The sequence below is a fragment of the Phyllobates terribilis genome, unplaced genomic scaffold (genome assembly GCF_046119375.1).
Source record: "Phyllobates terribilis strain yellow unplaced genomic scaffold, ASM4611937v1 Scaffold_4__5_contigs__length_816908805, whole genome shotgun sequence".
Lineage (NCBI taxonomy): Eukaryota > Metazoa > Chordata > Amphibia > Anura > Dendrobatidae > Phyllobates > Phyllobates terribilis.
In genome coordinates this window covers 302,811,348-302,829,319 of record NW_027362764.1, presented here as the reverse complement: position 1 = coordinate 302,829,319, position 17,972 = coordinate 302,811,348, and positions in this window count along the sequence as shown.

Genomic DNA, 17,972 nt, shown 5'->3' with positions numbered 1-17,972 from the left:
AGGTTAGTATAGATGGACTAATAGAACAAGTCCTACACACTGCTACAAGCCGAAATATATTTTCAGAGCTAGATGCAGATAAAAATGATTTTGAATTTGCAACCTGGTGGAGGTTAGTATAGATGGACTAATAGAACAAGTCCCACACACTGCTACAAGCTGAAATATTTTTTCAGAGCTAGATAAGGATAAAAATTATTTTGAATTTGCAACCTGGTGGAGGTTAGTATAGATGGACTAATAGAACAAGTCCCACACACTGCTACATGCCGAAATATTTTTTCAGAGCTAGATGCAGATAAAAATTATTTTGAATTTGCAACCTGGTGGAGGTTAGTATAGATGGATAATAGAACAAGTCCCACACACTGCTACAAGCCGAAGCCAAAATATTTTTTTAGAGCTAGATGCAGATAAAAATTATTTTGAATTTGCAACCTGGTGGAGGTTAGTATAGATGGACTAATAGAACAAGTCCGACACACTGCTACAAGCCGAAATATTTTTTCAGAGCTAGATGCAGATAAAAATTATTTTGAATTTGCAACCTGGTGGAGGTTAGTATAGATGGACTAATAGAACAAGTCCCACACACTGCTACAGGCCGAAATATTTTTTCAGAGCTAGATGCAGATAACAATTATTTTGAATTTGCAACCTGGTGGAGGTTAGTATAGATGGACTAATAGAACAAGTCCACACACTGCTACAGGCCGAAATATTTTTTCAGAGCTAGATGCAGATAAAAATGATTTTGAATTTGCAACCTGGTGGAGGTTAGTATAGATGGACTAATAGAACAAGTCCCACACACTGCTACAAGCCGAAAAAATTTTTCAGAGCTAGATGCAGAAAAAAATTATTTTGAATTTGCCACCTGGTGGAGGTTAGTATAGATGGACTAATAGAACAAGTCCTACACACTGCTACAAGCCGAAATATATTTTCAGAGCTAGATGCAGATAAAAGTGATTTTGAATTTGCAACCTGGTGGAGGTTAGTATAGATGGACTAATAGAACAAGTCCCACACACTGCTACAAGCCGAAAAAAATTTTCAGAGCTAGATGCAGAAAAAAATTATTTTGAATTTGCCACCTGGTGGAGGTTAGTATAGATGGACTAATAGAAGAAGTCCCACACACTGCTACAAGCCGAAATGTTTTTTCAGAGCTAGATGCAGATAAAAATTATTTTGAATTTGCAACCTGGTGGAGGTTAGTATAGATGGACTAATAGAACAAGTCCCACACACTGCTACAAGCCGTAATATTTTTTCAGAGCTAGATGCAGATAAAAATTATTTTGAATTTGCAACCTGGTGGAGGTTAGTATAGATGGACTAATAGAACAAGTCCCACACACTGCTACAAGCCGAAATATTTTTTCAGAGCTAGATGCAGATAAAAATTATTTTGAATTTGAAACCTGGTGGAGGTTAGTATAGATGTACTAATAGAACAAGGCCCACACACTGCTACAAGTTGAAGCCAAAATATTTTTTCAGAGATAGATGCAGATAAAAATTATTTTGAATTTGCAACCTGGTGGAGGTTAGTATAGATGGACTAATAGAACAAGTCCCACACACTGCTACAAGCCGAAATATTTTTTCAGAGCTAGAGGCAGATAAAAATTATTTTGAATTTGCAACCTGGTGGAGGTTAGTATAGATGGACTAATAGAACAAGTCCCACACACTGCTACAAGCCGAAATATTTTTTCAGAGCTAGATGCAGATAAAAATTATTTTGAAATTGCATAGATGGACTAATAGAACAAGTCCCACACACTGCTACAAGCCAAAATATTTTTTCAGCGCTACATGCAGAAAAAAATTATTTTGAATTTGCAACCTGGTAGAGGTTGGTATAGATGGACGAATAGAACAAGTCCCACACACTGCTACAAGCCGAAATATTTTTTCAGAGTTAGATGCAGATAAAAATTATTTTGAATTTGCAACCTGGTGGAGGTTAGTATAGATGGACTAATAGAACAAGTCCCACACACTGCTACAAGCCGAAGTCGAAATATTTTTTCAGAGCAAGATGCAGACAAAAATTGTTCAGAATTTGCAACCTGGGGCAGGTTAGTATAGATGGACTAATAGAACAAGTCCCACACATTGCTACAAGCCAAAATATTTTTTCAGAGCTAGATGCAGATAAAAATTATTTTGAATTTGCAACCTGGTGGAGGTTAGTATAGATGGACTAATAGAACAAGTCCCACACACTGCTACAAGCCGAAGATGCAATATTTTTTCAGAGCTAGATGCAGATAAAAATTATTTTGAATTTGCAACCTGGTGGAGGTTAGTATAGATGGACTAATAGAACAAGTCCCACACACTGCTACAAGCCGATATATTTTTTCAGAGCTAGATACAGATAAAAATTATTTGGAATTTGCAACCTGGTGGAGGTTAGTATAGATGGACTAATAGAACAAGTCCCACACACTGCTACACGCCGAAATATTTTTTCAGAGCTAGATGCAGATAAAAATTATTTTGAATTTGCATAGATGGACTAATAGAACAAGTCCCACACACTGCTACAAGCCAAAATATTTTTTCAGCGCCACATGCAGAAAAAAATTATTTTGAATTTGCAACCTGGTGGAGGTTAGTATAGATGGACTAATAGAACAAGTCCCACACACTGCTACAAGCCGAAATATTTTTTCAGAGCTAGATGCAGATAAAAATTATTTTGAATTTGCAACCTGGTGGAGGTTAGTATAGATGGACTAATAGAACAAGTCCCACACATTGCTACAAGCCAAAATATTTTTTCAGAGCTAGATGCAGATAAAAATTATTTTGAATTTGCAACCTGGTGGAGGTTAGTATAGATGGACTAATAGAACACGTCCCACACACTGCTACAAGCCGAAGCCGCAGTATTTTTTCAGAGCTAGATGCAGATAAAAATTATTTGAATTTGCAACCTGGTGGAGGCTAGTATAGATGGACTAATAGAACAAGTCCCACACACTGCTACAAGCTGAAATATTTTTTCAGAGCTAGATACAGATAAAAATTATTTTGAATTTGCAACCTGGTGGAGGTTAGTATAGATGGAATAATATAACAAGTCCCACACACTGCTACAAGCCGAAATATTTTTTCAGAGCTAGATGCAGATAAAAATTATTTTGAATTTGCAACCTGGTGGAGGTTAGTATAGATGGATAATAGAACAAGTCCCACACACTGCTACAAGCCGAAGCCAAAATATTTTTTTAGAGCTAGATGCAGATAAAAATTATTTTGAATTTGCAACCTGGTGGAGGTTAGTATAGATGGACTAATAGAACAAGTCCGACACACTGCTACAAGCCGAAATATTTTTTCAGAGCTAGATGCAGATAAAAATTATTTTGAATTTGCAACCTGGTGGAGGTTAGTATAGATGGACTAATAGAACAAGTCCCACACACTGCTACAGGCCGAAATATTTTTTCAGAGCTAGATGCAGATAACAATTATTTTGAATTTGCAACCTGGTGGAGGTTAGTATAGATGGACTAATAGAACAAGTCCCACACACTGCTACAAGCCGAAGCCGAAATATTTTTTCAGAGCTAGATGCAGATAAAAATTATTTTGAATTTGCAACCTGGTGGAGGTTAGTATAGATGGACTAATAGAACAAGTCCCACACACTGCTACAAGCCGAAATATTTTTTCAGCGCTAGATGCAGATAAAAATTATTTTGAATTTGCAACCTGGTGGAGGTTAGTATAGATGGACTAATAGAACAAGTCCCACACACTGCTACAAGCCGAAATATTGTTTCAGAGCTAGATGCAGATAAAAATTGTTCAGAATTTGCAACCTGGTGGAGGTTAGTATAGATGGACTAATAGAACAAGTCCTACACACTGCTACAAGCCGAAATATATTTTCAGAGCTAGATGCAGATAAAAATGATTTTGAATTTGCAACCTGGTGGAGGTTAGTATAGATGGACTAATAGAACAAGTCCCACACACTGCTACAAGCCGAAAAAATTTTTCAGAGCTAGATGCAGAAAAAAATTATTTTGAATTTGCCACCTGGTGGAGGTTAGTATAGATGGACTAATAGAAGAAGTCCCACACACTGCTACAAGCCGAAATGTTTTTTCAGAGCTAGATGCAGATAAAAATTATTTTGAATTTGCAACCTGGTGGAGGTTAGTATAGATGGACTAATAGAACAAGTCCCACACACTGCTACAAGCCGTAATATTTTTTCAGAGCTAGATGCAGATAAAAATTATTTTGAATTTGCAACCTGGTGGAGGTTAGTATAGATGGACTAATAGAACAAGTCCCACACACTGCTACAAGCCGAAATATTTTTTCAGAGCTAGATGCAGATAAAAATTATTTTGAATTTGCAACCTGGTGGAGGTTAGTATAGATGGACTAATAGAACAAGTCCCACACACTGCTACAAGCCGAAAAAATTTTTCAGATCTAGATGCAGAAAAAAATTATTTTGAATTTGCCACCTGGTGGAGGTTAGTATAGATGGACTAATAGAACAAGTCCTACACACTGCTACAAGCCGAAATATATTTTCAGAGCTAGATGCAGATAAAAGTGATTTTGAATTTGCAACCTGGTGGAGGTTAGTATAGATGGACTAATAGAACAAGTCCCACACACTGCTACAAGCCGAAAAAATTTTTCAGAGCTAGATGCAGAAAAAAATTATTTTGAATTTGCCACCTGGTGGAGGTTAGTATAGATGGACTAATAGAAGAAGTCCCACACACTGCTACAAGCCGAAATGTTTTTTCAGAGCTAGATGCAGATAAAAATTATTTTGAATTTGCAACCTGGTGGAGGTTAGTATAGATGGACTAATAGAACAAGTCCCACACACTGCTACAAGCCGTAATATTTTTTCAGAGCTAGATGCAGATAAAAATTATTTTGAATTTGCAACCTGGTGGAGGTTAGTATAGATGGACTAATAGAACAAGTCCCACACACTGCTACAAGCCGAAATATTTTTTCAGAGCTAGATGCAGATAAAAATTATTTTGAATTTGCAACCTGGTGGAGGTTAGTATAGATGGACTAATAGAACAAGGCCCACACACTGCTACAAGTTGAAGCCAAAATATTTTTTCAGAGATAGATGCAGATAAAAATTATTTTGAATTTGCAACCTGGTGGAGGTTAGTATAGATGGACTAATAGAACAAGTCCCACACACTGCTACAAGCCGAAATATTTTTTCAGAGCTAGAGGCAGATAAAAATTATTTTGAATTTGCAACCTGGTGGAGGTTAGTATAGATGGACTAATAGAACAAGTCCCACACACTGCTACAAGCCGAAATATTTTTTCAGAGCTAGATGCAGATAAAAATTATTTTGAAATTGCATAGATGGACTAATAGAACAAGTCCCACACACTGCTACAAGCCAAAATATTTTTTCAGCGCTACATGCAGAAAAAAATTATTTTGAATTTGCAACCTGGTAGAGGTTGGTATAGATGGACGAATAGAACAAGTCCCACACACTGCTACAAGCCGAAATATTTTTTCAGAGTTAGATGCAGATAAAAATTATTTTGAATTTGCAACCTGGTGGAGGTTAGTATAGATGGACTAATAGAACAAGTCCCACACACTGCTACAAGCCGAAGTCGAAATATTTTTTCAGAGCAAGATGCAGACAAAAATTGTTCAGAATTTGCAACCTGGTGCAGGTTAGTATAGATGGACTAATAGAACAAGTCCCACACATTGCTACAAGCCAAAATATTTTTTCAGAGCTAGATGCAGATAAAAATTATTTTGAATTTGCAACCTGGTGGAGGTTAGTATAGATGGACTAATAGAACAAGTCCCACACACTGCTACAAGCCGAAGATGCAATATTTTTTCAGAGCTAGATGCAGATAAAAATTATTTTGAATTTGCAACCTGGTGGAGGTTAGTATAGATGGACTAATAGAACAAGTCCCACACACTGCTACAAGCCGATATATTTTTTCAGAGCTAGATACAGATAAAAATTATTTTGAATTTGCAACCTGGTGGAGGTTAGTATAGATGGACTAATAGAACAAGTCCCACACACTGCTACACGCCGAAATATTTTTTCAGAGCTAGATGCAGATAAAAATTATTTTGAATTTGCATAGATGGACTAATAGAACAAGTCCCACACACTGCTACAAGCCAAAATATTTTTTCAGCGCCACATGCAGAAAAAAATTATTTTGAATTTGCAACCTGGTGGAGGTTAGTATAGATGGACTAATAGAACAAGTCCCACACACTGCTACAAGCCGAAATATTTTTTCAGAGCTAGATGCAGATAAAAATTATTTTGAATTTGCAACCTGGTGGAGGTTAGTATAGATGGACTAATAGAACAAGTCCCACACATTGCTACAAGCCAAAATATTTTTTCAGAGCTAGATGCAGATAAAAATTATTTTGAATTTGCAACCTGGTGGAGGTTAGTATAGATGGACTAATAGAACAAGTCCCACACACTGCTACAAGCCGAAGACGCAATATTTTTTCAGAGCTAGATGCAGATAAAAATTATTGTGAATTTGCAACCTGGTGGAGGTTAGTATAGATGGACTAATAGAACAAGTCCCACACACTGCTACAAGCCGAAATATTTTTTCAGAGCTAGATGCAGATAAAAATTATTTTGAATTTGCAACCTGGTGGAGGTTAGTATAGATGGACTAATAGAACACGTCCCACACACTGCTACAAGCCGAAGCCGCAGTATTTTTTCAGAGCTAGATGCAGATAAAAATTATTTGAATTTGCAACCTGGTGGAGGCTAGTATAGATGGACTAATAGAACAAGTCCCACACACTGCTACAAGCTGAAATATTTTTTCAGAGCTAGATACAGATAAAAATTATTTTGAATTTGCAACCTGGTGGAGGTTAGTATAGATGGACTAATAGAACAAGTCCCACACACTGCTACAAGCCGAAATATTTTTTCAGAGCTAGATGCAGATAAAAATTATTTTGAATTTGCAACCTGGTGGAGGTTAGTATAGATGGATAATAGAACAAGTCCCACACACTGCTACAAGCCGAAGCCAAAATATTTTTTTAGAGCTAGATGCAGATAAAAATTATTTTGAATTTGCAACCTGGTGGAGGTTAGTATAGATGGACTAATAGAACAAGTCCGACACACTGCTACAAGCCGATATATTTTTTCAGAGCTAGATGCAGATAAAAATTATTTTGAATTTGCAACCTGGTGGAGGTTAGTATAGATGGACTAATAGAACAAGTCCCACACACTGCTACAGGCCGAAATATTTTTTCAGAGCTAGATGCAGATAACAATTATTTTGAATTTGCAACCTGGTGGAGGTTAGTATAGATGGACTAATAGAACAAGTCCCACACACTGCTACAAGCCGAAGCCGAAATATTTTTTCAGAGCTAGATGCAGATAAAAATTATTTTGAATTTGCAACCTGGTGGAGGTTAGTATAGATGGACTAATAGAACAAGTCCCACACACTGCTACAAGCCGAAATATTTTTTCAGCGCTAGATGCAGATAAAAATTATTTTGAATTTGCAACCTGGTGGAGGTTAGTATAGATGGACTAATAGAACAAGTCCCACACACTGCTACAAGCCGAAATATTGTTTCAGAGCTAGATGCAGTTAAAAATTGTTCAGAATTTGCAACCTGGTGGAGGTTAGTATAGATGGACTAATAGAAGAAGTCCTACACACTGCTACAAGCCGAAATATATTTTCAGAGCTAGATGCAGATAAAAATGATTTTGAATTTGCAACCTGGTGGAGGTTAGTATAGATGGACTAATAGAACAAGTCCCACACACTGCTACAAGCCGAAAAAAATTTTCAGAGCTAGATGCAGAAAAAAATTATTTTGAATTTGCCACCTGGTGGAGGTTAGTATAGATGGACTAATAGAAGAAGTCCCACACACTGCTACAAGCCGAAATGTTTTTTCAGAGCTAGATGCAGATAAAAATTATTTTGAATTTGCAACCTGGTGGAGGTTAGTATAGATGGACTAATAGAACAAGTCCCACACACTGCTACAAGCCGTAATATTTTTTCAGAGCTAGATGCAGATAAAAATTATTTTGAATTTGCAACCTGGTGGAGGTTAGTATACATGGACTAATAGAACAAGTCCCACACACTGCTACAAGCCGAAATATTTTTTCAGAGCTAGATGCAGATAAAAATTATTTTGAATTTGCAACCTGGTGGAGGTTAGTATAGATGGACTAATAGAACAAGGCCCACACACTGCTACAAGCTGAAGCCAAAATATTTTTTCAGAGATAGATGCAGATAAAAATTATTTTGAATTTGCAACCTGGTGGAGGTTAGTATAGATGGACTAATAGAACAAGTCCCACACACTGCTACAAGCCAAAATATTTTTTCAGAGCTAGAGGCAGATAAAAATTATTTTGAATTTGCAACCTGGTGGAGGTTAGTATAGATGGACTAATAGAACAAGTCCCACACACTGCTACAAGCCGAAATATTTTTTCAGAGCTAGATGCAGATAAAAATTATTTTGAAATTGCATAGATGGACTAATAGAACAAGTCCCACACACTGCTACAAGCCAAAATATTTTTTCAGCGCTACATGCAGAAAAAAATTATTTTGAATTTGCAACCTGGTAGAGGTTAGTATAGATGGACTAATAGAACAAGTCCCACACATTGCTACAAGCCAAAATATTTTTTCAGCGCTACATGCAGACAAAAATTGTTTTGAATTTGCAACCTGGTGCAGGTTAGTATAGATGGACTAATAGAACAAGTCCCACACATTGCTACAAGCCAAAATATTTTTTCAGAGCTAGATGCAGATAAAAATTATTTTGAATTTGCAACCTGGTGGAGGTTAGTATAGATGGACTAATAGAACAAGTCCCACACACTGCTACAAGCCGAAGATGTAATATTTTTTCAGAGCTAGATGCAGATAAAAATTATTTTGAATTTGCAACCTGGTGGAGGTTAGTATAGATGGACTAATAGAACAAGTCCCACACACTGCTACAAGCCGATATATTTTTTCAGAGCTAGATACAGATAAAAATTATTTTGAATTTGCAACCTGGTGGAGGTTAGTATAGATGGACTAATAGAACAAGTCCCACACACTGCTACACGCCGAAATATTTTTTCAGAGCTAGATGCAGATAAAAATTATTTTGAATTTGCATAGATGGACTAATAAAACAAGTCCCACACACTGCTACAAGCCAAAATATTTTTTCAGCGCCACATGCAGAAAAAAATTATTTTGCATTTGCAACCTGGTGGAGGTTAGTATAGATGGACTAATAGAACAAGTCCCACACACTGCTACAAGCCGAAATATTTTTTCAGAGCTAGATGCAGATAAAAATTATTTTGAATTTGCAACCTGGTGGAGGTTAGTATAGATGGACTAATAGAACAAGTCCCACACATTGCTACAAGCCAAAATATTTTTTCAGAGCTAGATGCAGATAAAAATTATTTTGAATTTGCAACCTGGTGGAGGTTAGTATAGATGGACTAATAGAACAAGTCCCACACACTGCTACAAGCCGAAGACGCAATATTTTTTCAGAGCTAGATGCAGATAAAAATTATTTTGAATTTGCAACCTGGTGGAGGTTAGTATAGATGGACTAATAGAACAAGTCCCACACACTGCTACAAGCCGATATATTTTTTCAGAGCTAGATACAGATAAAAATTATTTTGAATTTGCAACCTGGTGGAGGTTAGTATAGATGGACTAATAGAACAAGTCCCACACACTGCTACAGGCCGAAATATTTTTTCAGAGCTAGATGCAGATAAAATTTATTTTGAATTTGCAACCTGGTGGAGGTTAGTATAGATGGACTAATAGAACAAGTCCCACACACTGCTACAAGCCAAAGCCGAAATATTTTTTCAGAGCTAGATGCAGATAAAAATTATTTTGAATTTGCAACCTGGTGGAGGTTAGTATAGATGGACTAATAGAACAAGTCCCACACACTGCTACAAGCCAAAATATTTTATCAGATCTAGATGCAGATAAAAATTATTTTGAATTTGCAACCTGGTGGAGGTTAGTATAGATGGACTAATAGAACAAGTCCCACACACTGCTATAAGCCGAAATATTTTTTCAGAGCTAGATGCAGATAAAAATTATTTTGAATTTGCAACCTGGTGGAGGTTAGTATAGATGGACTAATAGAACCAGTCCCACACACTGCTACAAGCCAAAATATTTTTTCAGAGCTAGATGCAGATAAAAATTATTTTGAATTTGCAACCTGGTGGAGGTTAGTATAGATGGAATAATAGAACAAGTCCCACACACTGCTACAAGCCGAAATATTTTTTCAGAGCTAGATACAGATAAAAATTATTTTGAATTTGCAACCTGGTGGAGGTTAGTATAGATGGACTAATAGAACAAGTCCCACACAATGCTATAAGTCAAAATATTTTTTCAGAACTAGATGCAGATAAAAATTATTTTGAATTTGTAACCTGGTGGAGGTTTGTATAGATGGACTAATAGAACAAGTCCCACACACTGCTACAAGCCGAAATATTTTTTCAGAGCTAGATGCAGATAAAAATTATTTTGAATTTGCAACCTGGTGGAGGTTAGTATAGATGGACTAATAGAACACGTCCCACACACTGCTACAAGCCGAAGCCGCAGTATTTTTTCAGAGCTAGATGCAGATAAAAATTATTTGAATTTGCAACCTGGTGGAGGCTAGTATAGATGGACAAATAGAACAAGTCCCACACACTGCTACAAGCCAAAATATTTTTTCAGAGCTAGATACAGAAAAAAATTATTTTGAATTTGCAACCTGGTGGAGGTTAGTATAGATGGACTAATAGAACAAGTCCCACACACTGCTACAAGCCGAAATATTTTTTCAGAGCTAGATGCAGATAAAAATTATTTTGAAATTGCATAGATGGACTAATAGAACAAGTCCCACACACTGCTACAAGCCAAAATATTTTTTCAGCGCTACATGCAGAAAAAAATTATTTTGAATTTGCAACCTGGTAGAGGTTAGTATAGATGGACTAATAGAACAAGTCCCACACATTGCTACAAGCCAAAATATTTTTTCAGCGCTACATGCAGACAAAAATTGTTTTGAATTTGCAACCTGGTGCAGGTTAGTATAGATGGACTAATAGAACAAGTCCCACACATTGCTACAAGCCAAAATATTTTTTCAGAGCTAGATGCAGATAAAAATTATTTTGAATTTGCAACCTGGTGGAGGTTAGTATAGATGGACTAATAGAACAAGTCCCACACACTGCTACAAGCCGAAGATGTAATATTTTTTCAGAGCTAGATGCAGATAAAAATTATTTTGAATTTGCAACCTGGTGGAGGTTAGTATAGATGGACTAATAGAACAAGTCCCACACACTGCTACAAGCCGATATATTTTTTCAGAGCTAGATACAGATAAAAATTATTTTGAATTTGCAACCTGGTGGAGGTTAGTATAGATGGACTAATAGAACAAGTCCCACACACTGCTACACGCCGAAATATTTTTTCAGAGCTAGATGCAGATAAAAATTATTTTGAATTTGCATAGATGGACTAATAAAACAAGTCCCACACACTGCTACAAGCCAAAATATTTTTTCAGCGCCACAAGCAGAAAAAAATTATTTTGCATTTGCAACCTGGTGGAGGTTAGTATAGATGGACTAATAGAACAAGTCCCACACACTGCTACAAGCCGAAATATTTTTTCAGAGCTAGATGCAGATAAAAATTATTTTGAATTTGCAACCTGGTGGAGGTTAGTATAGATGGACTAATAGAACAAGTCCCACACATTGCTACAAGCCAAAATATTTTTTCAGAGCTAGATGCAGATAAAAATTATTTTGAATTTGCAACCTGGTGGAGGTTAGTATAGATGGACTAATAGAACAAGTCCCACACACTGCTACAAGCCGAAGACGCAATATTTTTTCAGAGCTAGATGCAGATAAAAATTATTTTGAATTTGCAACCTGGTGGAGGTTAGTATAGATGGACTAATAGAACAAGTCCCACACACTGCTACAAGCCGATATATTTTTTCAGAGCTAGATACAGATAAAAATTATTTTGAATTTGCAACCTGGTGGAGGTTAGTATAGATGGACTAATAGAACAAGTCCCACACACTGCTACAGGCCGAAATATTTTTTCAGAGCTAGATGCAGATAAAATTTATTTTGAATTTTCAACCTGGTGGAGGTTAGTATAGATGGACTAATAGAACAAGTCCCACACACTGCTACAAGCCAAAGCCGAAATATTTTTTCAGAGCTAGATGCAGATAAAAATTATTTTGAATTTGCAACCTGGTGGAGGTTAGTATAGATGGACTAATAGAACAAGTCCCACACACTGCTACAAGCCAAAATATTTTATCAGATCTAGATGCAGATAAAAATTATTTTGAATTTGCAACCTGGTGGAGGTTAGTATAGATGGACTAATAGAACAAGTCCCACACACTGCTATAAGCCGAAATATTTTTTCAGAGCTAGATGCAGATAAAAATTATTTTGAATTTGCAACCTGGTGGAGGTTAGTATAGATGGACTAATAGAACCAGTCCCACACACTGCTACAAGCCAAAATATTTTTTCAGAGCTAGATGCAGATAAAAATTATTTTGAATTTGCAACCTGGTGGAGGTTAGTATAGATGGAATAATAGAACAAGTCCCACACACTGCTACAAGCCGAAATATTTTTTCAGAGCTAGATACAGATAAAAATTATTTTGAATTTGCAACCTGGTGGAGGTTAGTATAGATGGACTAATAGAACAAGTCCCACACAATGCTATAAGTCAAAATATTTTTTCAGAACTAGATGCAGATAAAAATTATTTTGAATTTGTAACCTGGTGGAGGTTTGTATAGATGGACTAATAGAACAAGTCCCACACACTGCTACAAGCCGAAATATTTTTTCAGAGCTAGATGCAGATAAAAATTATTTTGAATTTGCAACCTGGTGGAGGTTAGTATAGATGGACTAATAGAACACGTCCCACACACTGCTACAAGCCGAAGCCGCAGTATTTTTTCAGAGCTAGATGCAGATAAAAATTATTTGAATTTGCAACCTGGTGGAGGCTAGTATAGATGGACAAATAGAACAAGTCCCACACACTGCTACAAGCCAAAATATTTTTTCAGAGCTAGATACAGAAAAAAATTATTTTGAATTTGCAACCTGGTGGAGGTTAGTATAGATGGACTAATAGAACAAGTCCCACACACTGCTACAGGCCGAAATATTTTTTCAGAGCTAGATGCAGATAAAAATAATTTTGAATTTGCAACCTGGTGGAGGTTAGTATAGATGGACTAATAGAACAAGTCCCACACACTGCTACAAGCTGAAGCCAAAATATTTTTTTTGAGATAGATGCAGATAAAAATTATTTTGAATTTGCAACCTGGTGGAGGTTAGTATAGATGGACTAATAGAACAAGTCCCACACACTGCTACAAGCCAAAATATTTTTTCAGAGCTAGAGGCAGATAAAAATTATTTTGAATTTGCAACCTGGTGGAGGTTAGTATAGATGGACTAATAGAACAAGTCCCACACACTGCTACAAGCCGAAATATTTTTTCAGAGCTAGATGCAGATAAAAATTATTTTGAAATTGCATAGATGGACTAATAGAACAAGTCCCACACACTGTTACAAGCCAAAATATTTTTTCAGCGCTACATGCAGAAAAAAATTATTTTGAATTTGCAACCTGGTAGAGGTTGGTATAGATGGACGAATAGAACAAGTCCCACACACTGCTACAAGCCGAAATATTTTTTCAGAGTTAGATGCAGATAAAAATTATTTTGAATTTGCAACCTGGTGGAGGTTAGTATAGATGGACTAATAGAACAAGTCCCACACACTGCTACAAGCCGAAGTCGAAATATTTTTTCAGAGCAAGATGCAGACAAAAATTGTTTTGAATCTGCAACCTGGTGCAGGTTAGTATAGATGGACTAATAGAACAAGTCCCACACATTGCTACAAGCCAAAATATTTTTTCAGAGCTAGATGCAGATAAAAATTATTTTGAATTTGCAACCTGGTGGAGGTTAGTATAGATGGACTAATAGAACAAGTCCCACACACTGCTACAAGCCGAAGATGCAATATTTTTTCAGAGCTAGATGCAGATAAAAATTATTTTGAATTTGCAACCTGGTGGAGGTTAGTATAGATGGACTAATAGAACAAGTCCCACACACTGCTACAAGCCGATATATTTTTTCAGAGCTAGATACAGATAAAAATTATTTTGAATTTGAAACCTGGTGGAGGTTAGTATAGATGGACTAATAGAACAAGTCCCACACACTGCTACACGCCGAAATATTTTTTCAGAGCTAGATGCAGATAAAAATTATTTTGAATTTGCATAGATGGACTAATAAAACAAGTCCCACACACTGCTACAAGCCAAAATATTTTTTCAGCGCCACATGCAGAAAAAAATTATTTTGCATTTGCAACCTGGTGGAGGTTAGTATAGATGGACTAATAGAACAAGTCCCACACACTGCTACAAGCCGAAATATTTTTTCAGAGCTAGATGCAGATAAAAATTATTTTGAATTTGCAACCTGGTGGAGGTTAGTATAGATGGACTAATAGAACAAGTCCCACACATTGCTACAAGCCAAAATATTTTTTCAGAGCTAGATGCAGATAAAAATTATTTTGAATTTGCAACCTGGTGGAGGTTAGTATAGATGGACTAATAGAACAAGTCCCACACACTGCTACAAGCCAAAGCCGAAATATTTTTTCAGAGCTAGATGCAGATAAAAATTATTTTGAATTTGCAACCTGGTGGAGGTTAGTATAGATGGACTAATAGAACAAGTCCCACACACTGCTACAAGCCAAAATATTTTATCAGATCTAGATGCAGATAAAAATTATTTTGAATTTGCAACCTGGTGGAGGTTAGTATAGATGGACTAATAGAACAAGTCCCACACACTGCTATAAGCCGAAATATTTTTTCAGAGCTAGATGCAGATAAAAATTATTTTGAATTTGCAACCTGGTGGAGGTTAGTATAGATGGACTAATAGAACCAGTCCCACACACTGCTACAAGCCAAAATATTTTTTCAGAGCTAGATGCAGATAAAAATTATTTTGAATTTGCAACCTGGTGGAGGTTAGTATAGATGGAATAATAGAACAAGTCCCACACACTGCTACAAGCCGAAATATTTTTTCAGAGCTAGATACAGATAAAAATTATTTTGAATTTGCAACCTGGTGGAGGTTAGTATAGATGGACTAATAGAACAAGTCCCACACAATGCTATAAGTCAAAATATTTTTTCAGAACTAGATGCAGATAAAAATTATTTTGAATTTGTAACCTGGTGGAGGTTTGTATAGATGGACTAATAGAACAAGTCCCACACACTGCTACAAGCCGAAATATTTTTTCAGAGCTAGATGCAGATAAAAATTATTTTGAATTTGCAACCTGGTGGAGGTTAGTATAGATGGACTAATAGAACACGTCCCACACACTGCTACAAGCCGAAGCCGCAGTATTTTTTCAGAGCTAGATGCAGATAAAAATTATTTGAATTTGCAACCTGGTGGAGGCTAGTATAGATGGACAAATAGAACAAGTCCCACACACTGCTACAAGCCAAAATATTTTTTCAGAGCTAGATACAGAAAAAAATTATTTTGAATTTGCAACCTGGTGGAGGTTAGTATAGATGGACTAATAGAACAAGTCCCACACACTGCTACAGGCCGAAATATTTTTTCAGAGCTAGATGCAGATAAAAATAATTTTGAATTTGCAACCTGGTGGAGGTTAGTATAGATGGACTAATAGAACAAGTCCCACACACTGCTACAAGCTGAAGCCAAAATATTTTTTTTGAGATAGATGCAGATAAAAATTATTTTGAATTTGCAACCTGGTGGAGGTTAGTATAGATGGACTAATAGAACAAGTCCCACACACTGCTACAAGCCGAAATATTTTTTCAGAGCTAGATGCAGATAAAAATTATTTTGAATTTGCAACCTGGTGGAGGTTAGTATAGATGGGCTAATAGAACAAGTCCAACACACTGCTACAAGCCGAAATATTTTTTCAGAGCTAGATGCAGATAAAAATTATTTTGAATTGGCAACCTGGTGGAGGTTAGCATAGATGGACTAATAGAACAAGTCCCACACACTGCTACAAGCCAAAATATTTTTTCAGCACTACATGCAGAAAAAAAATATTTTGAATTTGCAACCTGGTGGAGGTTAGTATAGATGGACTAATAGAACAAGTCCCACACACTGCTACAAGCCGAAATATTTTTTCACAGCTAGATGCAGATAAAAATTATTTTGAATTTGCAACCTGGTGGAGGTTAGTATAGATGGACTAATAGAACAAGGCCCACACACTGCTACAAGCCGACATATTTTTTCAGAGCTAGATGCAGATAAAAATTATTTTGAATTTGCAACCTGGTGGAGGTTAGTATAGATGGACTAATAGAACAAGTACCACACACTGCTACAAGCCGAAATATTTTTTCAGAGCTAGATGCAGATAAAAATTGTTTTGAATTTGCAACCTGGTGGAGGTTAGTATAGATGGACTAATAGAACAAGTCCCACACACTGCTACAAGCCAAAGCCGAAACATTTTTTCAGAGCTAGATGCAGATAAAAATTATTTTGAATTTGCAACCTGGTGGAGGTTAGTATAGATGGACTAATAGAACAAGTCCCACACACTGCTACAAGCCAAAATATTTTATCAGATCTAGATGCAGATAAAAATTATTTTGAATTTGCAACCTGGTGGAGGTTAGTATAGATGGACTAATAGAACAAGTCCCACACACTGCTATAAGCCAAAATATTTTTTCAGAGCTAGATGCAGATAAAAATTATTTTGAATTTGCAACCTGGTGGAGGTTAGTATAGATGGACTAATAGAACCAGTCCCACACACTGCTACAAGCCAAAATATTTTTTCAGAGCTAGATGCAGATAAAAATTATTTTGAATTTGCAACCTGGTGGAGGTTAGTATAGATGGACTAATAGAACAAGTCCCACACACTGCTACAAGCCGAAATATTTTTTCAGAGCTAGATACAGATAAAAATTATTTTGAATTTGCAACCTGGTGGAGGTTAGTATAGATGGACTAATAGAACAAGTCCCACACAATGCTATAAGTCAAAATATTTTTTCAGAACTAGATGCAGATAAAAATTATTTTGAATTTGTAACCTGGTGGAGGTTAGTATAGATGGACAAATACAACAAGTCCCACACACTGCTACAAGCCGAAATATTTTTTCAGAGCTAGATGCAGATAAAAATTATTTTGAATTTGCAACCTGGTGGAGGTTAGTATAGATGGACTAATAGAACAAGTCCCACACACTGCTACAAGCTGAAGCCAAAATATTTTCTTTGAGATAGATGCAGATAAAAATTATTTTGAATTTGCAACCTGGTGGAGGTTAGTATAGATGGACTAATAGAACATGTCCCACACACTGCTACAAGCCGAAATATTTTTTCAGAGCTAGATGCAGATAAAAATTATTTTGAATTTGCAACCTGGTGGAGGTTAGTATAGATGGACTAATAGAACAAGTCCAACACACTGCTACAAGCCGAAATATTTTTTCAGAGCTAGATGCAGATAAAAATTATTTTGAATTGGCAACCTGGTGGAGGTTAGTATAGATGGACTAATAGAACAAGTCCCACACACTGCTACAAGCCAAAATATTTTTTCAGCACTACATGCAGAAAAAAAATATTTTGAATTTGCAACCTGGTGGAGGTTAGTATAGATGGACTAATAGAACAAGTCCCACACACTGCTA